The sequence below is a fragment of the Centroberyx gerrardi genome, chromosome 19 (assembly GCF_048128805.1).
Source record: "Centroberyx gerrardi isolate f3 chromosome 19, fCenGer3.hap1.cur.20231027, whole genome shotgun sequence".
In the NCBI taxonomy this organism is placed as follows: domain Eukaryota; kingdom Metazoa; phylum Chordata; class Actinopteri; order Beryciformes; family Berycidae; genus Centroberyx; species Centroberyx gerrardi.
In genome coordinates, this window is record NC_136015.1 from 10,397,501 (window position 1) to 10,401,954 (window position 4,454).

The following is a 4,454-nucleotide window of genomic DNA, read 5'->3' on the forward strand; positions in this document are numbered from 1 at the left end:
ACAGGCAGCATCATTCACTAGTCACCTAATCTAAATGTTAGCGTTGTGTATGAGTGCAGTTATGTCACTGGGGTTATCAAGTGGGCGCTTCCCATCACAGATGTTTGGTTGGATTAGGCCCATGACATCTCAAGTGGGGCCATCACTAATGAGCCAATAGGCTTCTACATACGGGTAACAAGCAATCAGCTGCACATGTAGGCATCAGAGAACCAACAACAATCACAAGAATGCATTTGAATGACATCCATAAATTGGAACCGGTTACATATTTAGGGTATACTAGAAATAATAGTAAAAATATACATAGGCCCATGTGTACACTCTATATAAGAGACCTGACAGGTGGGCGCATCCCAATTGTTAGACCACAATTGGTGTATTAGGGAGCATATCCTTTAAATGTGGATCACACTCCATGATGGTCCAGTTATTTTTTATGTTTTATTTTTTAGCTTCTGTGCTCTGTTTAGTGATAAAATCCCTTTCTGGTGTGCCCTGGTGTTTCCTTGTCAGTTGGTTATGTCAGTCATGAGTTAATTTCTCACATTCGTGTGCAGTAGAAGGTGCCAGTGAGTTGATTTCAAGCAACAGGGTTTATGGGAAATGTGGTCTTAATTTTTAAAAATACTAGCACTAACAATACCACTGGCGTGAGATTGAGGCTATCAATCATCTCGACCATGGTCTCATTCAATCTTTATATCAAGGTATCACAATTGATTTGACAATGATACACTGAAGTTTGAAAATGCTACACAAGGTCCTAGTCAGTTTACAGAATGCCTAAACACAATGTTTTCAGAAAGTCTCCACCTACTACACAATTTTGAAAGATGGGGAATGAGAGCAAATAAGGGTGTGTGTCTGTGATAATGGATCACCCAGTAACAATTTAATGATGACAAAGCATTTGACACTGCTAAAGGCGAAATACCTGCCGTCATATCACTGATTAAGGTGTGGCTAGAATTGCAACACGGTTGAATGTTTCAGCCCATAGAGAGCAGTGCAACAATGATTTTCTGCACTTAGAAGTGGATGTAGGACTTAATTTGAAAAATGTTGAAATAAAGTACAGGATAACTGCTGTTCACTGTGCAGTAGCCATATGACCATGCTTACAAAAAGCATGGTTTTGTGGTGATTCATTCTTTACATTCTTTACTTGACCAACTACTGACCAACTATTGACTCACCACAGGTCCCTCTATAGCTGTAACCATACAGTATGATGGCACACTGATCAAATGCACACATATATACATAATAGAGAGATATGAATAGTCTACTGTCCATAGTATGATTTCATTATCCCTTTGTACTGTATGTGAGGTCCCGTTGTTTTTGTCCCGTGTTTGTCAGTATGTACTATGAAACCCAGTAAGTTCTCAATATGCCCTCACAACAAGGTCATCAATGCAAATTTATGCAAATGTTTTGCACTTGGCCACTTAAGTGATCCTCATTCTGAACTCTAATTCATAAAGTCAATCTGTAGACCTCTGAAGTCTGTTCATTTTCAAACTGTATGGAGATATAATGCGCACAGCTACTTTGCTTTTCTCGTTTATGTTATACAGCAGTCATAGCAAACCTTCAACAACCATCTGTAGGTCCCGTGCCAGCTTGCTCATCTCCTCTGTCAAGAAGAGAGACTGCTGTGGAATACTGGTTTGCCTTTGCTGCCATCTAGGGTTTGTCTTCAGAACCAACTGTCTGCACACTTCCCGGTAGGCCAGTCAGTTTATACTCTGCTCCTGTGTCCACAATAGTCCATACTCCTATGTGATGGAGTTTCATACTGAAATGTGTAATGACTGTGCCACCAAAATGAACATATTTTGTTTTTAACTAGCAAGACTGTGTTGGTTTTCTTCCACCTCAACACTGATTTTAAAACCACAAAAATGGGCAAACAGATTTACATGATCATATGGCATTATAAGATGCCTAGCAGCAGATTATTGCTGTTAACTTTGTAGCTTTTTATGTTGCTTTTCTAAAGGTGCTTTACTGTCTCATTAGTCAAGTGCATGAGTTGGGTGTGGCTGCCAATTGGCTCGTTCTTCATTATCTGGACTATCATCAGGCAGAACAAGAGGCACATTTGTTTGCACAGCAGTGCGTCTAGGTAATTTATTACTTTGAATGATTTTAAACATAAAATACTTAACTTGAACATCATAGTTAACTCTAACTAAAATAACTAGAATAAGAATGCTACTGGTTTGAGTTTATAAAGCATTCCATCCTGAGATAGACTATGATCCATTTCCTTGTGTTTTGCTTACAAACATTGGCAGCTAGTCAACAGAGTTTTTTACAGTTTGAGTTTGAAGACTTCATCTTAAGTCAAGTTTTTAATTATCTCCAATTAGGCTGTCACACAGATTCAGAACTAATGTCAAGTTGTTCTCACATGCCTCTCACTGATTTTGTAATGTTGGTTGAGATGCCAACTTTAGTGCATCACAAGAAAAAACTTGCAATGTCCATAAGACACCAATTTCGAAATTTATGTCAGCACATATTTATGCCAAAATTCTTAAAGTTACCCAGTCACACTTCTATACTTCAATTTGACAGGTCTGCATTAATGGGACCCATATCCGAAGGCTGTGAGTGATAACCATAAAATAGATTGTCTTTTTCGCTGTCTGCATGGGTCAAGTCAAGTGGACTCCGGGGACTACCAGGGGTCCTTCAGAGGGTTCCAGGGGGTTAATTTCATTATTATTTCACTCTTTTTAAGTTAGACCAATAAGAATTTGTAGAAGCAAGGCGATTTTGTTTTTATGACATTGGTTTCCCTCTCCGCACTTGTATCACCCACTTACAGTATTGACACTTACATAATTCTGTACCAAGTCATATCTAACAACAAAAATCTTCTCAGATGGGATTCTATGGGACACAGTCTTATCAAGTGGGGTTCAATGGTAGAGCTAGACCTCCCATCCAGCTACAGCTGCAAAGAGTCAGAGTATGGCAAGGACCAGGACCAGGCTAGTAGGCTACAGTGTTACTGAGAAGTTAAATTCCATTGCGTTCTCTTAATCGTTAACACAGACGTACTTGGGACTGGCAGCCCAGCAAGGCAGCACACTGGGAGCACAGCAGCGCCTGGGGAAGCAGGCCAAGCTGGTTTGCTTACAATGACATGACGAAACCTGATGCTCAATATACTGTGTCCTTGCCAAGAGTTCATGTTACCATAGCCAGGAGATTTGTGTGCAATCACAGGCTGATCTCCAGGGTTGGATTGATATGATCGCTCAGTTTAACATGTGAGAGAATCCACTGTACAGGAAAAAGTCATTTATTTTGATTGTTCAGAAATTCAGGGACACTGTAAACAATATTTTTATGTAAACTACAGAAAACAAGTCTTTTCAATACTTACATTTCTCTTTGTACTGTTTTTGTGGAACAATGTCAGTGTTGACACCATCAAGTTGTATTACATTATGTTGAATTTATTTATTATCCCGTGTAATAAATTGTTATAATAAACAATGCTCCTCTAAATTTATTCTGAATAAAAATAGAATCATATATATATATATATAGAAAAATAGATTTGTTGAGCAAAGTGCATCAGAGTGCAAAAACATCATAGGTTTTCATTGTTTCATGCCACCTATAACTTGTTCCATGACTACGAATTCATTCAATCAGTAAGAGATTGCACTGTAACATCAAGTTGCTTTTATACCTGAATAAGAAGGGTGTAAGTGATATTAAGTATTTAATATACTATACAGTATGTAGTTACCCAGTAAAATAATTAAATAGTTTTACTGGGCAAATCAATATCACTCAAAGCAATATGCCCCTGAATTTCCTAAATGAATCTTTCATTTATTGTTAATGGAGCAGCTCCTAGCCATACATTGGTATAGATTTGAATCTTGGTTGTCTGGTTTGGAACTTTGGAGAGACTTACTCATGTTCACAAGTAGTGATACCAATGTCCTAAGACATTAGAAAAAAAGTAAACAGTTAAATTGAGTGATATTCTCCTTTAAGAATTCACATACAGTATATCATTGCTACCAAGACCGGTCTGAGCATGCTCAAATTTGTTTTTAACATGATAATGCAGGTTTCTGTTCTCTCCTCAGCCAGAAACTCTACCTTCATCCCAAGTAAATCCTGCTGGATATGCCTCATCACTTTTCCATCTTTTGTGATTCCAGTCTCTATAGAGCTGCACATCAGTGTGACAGCACACAATACGGGACAGGACATGTTCAGCTATACAAACAAGAATGTCCCGGGTCATAGTGATGACCTATTTGAATGCTGAAATTCAGCGATACCCCCCTGTAGTATACAGTAACTTTGCCTCAGATAGAAAAAAACAATCTTGTCTTATCCAAGACACAAGGTTGCAGTTTAGACCCTAAGATTTCATTCTCATTCTCTAGAGAGAAGAAAACAGATGTGAT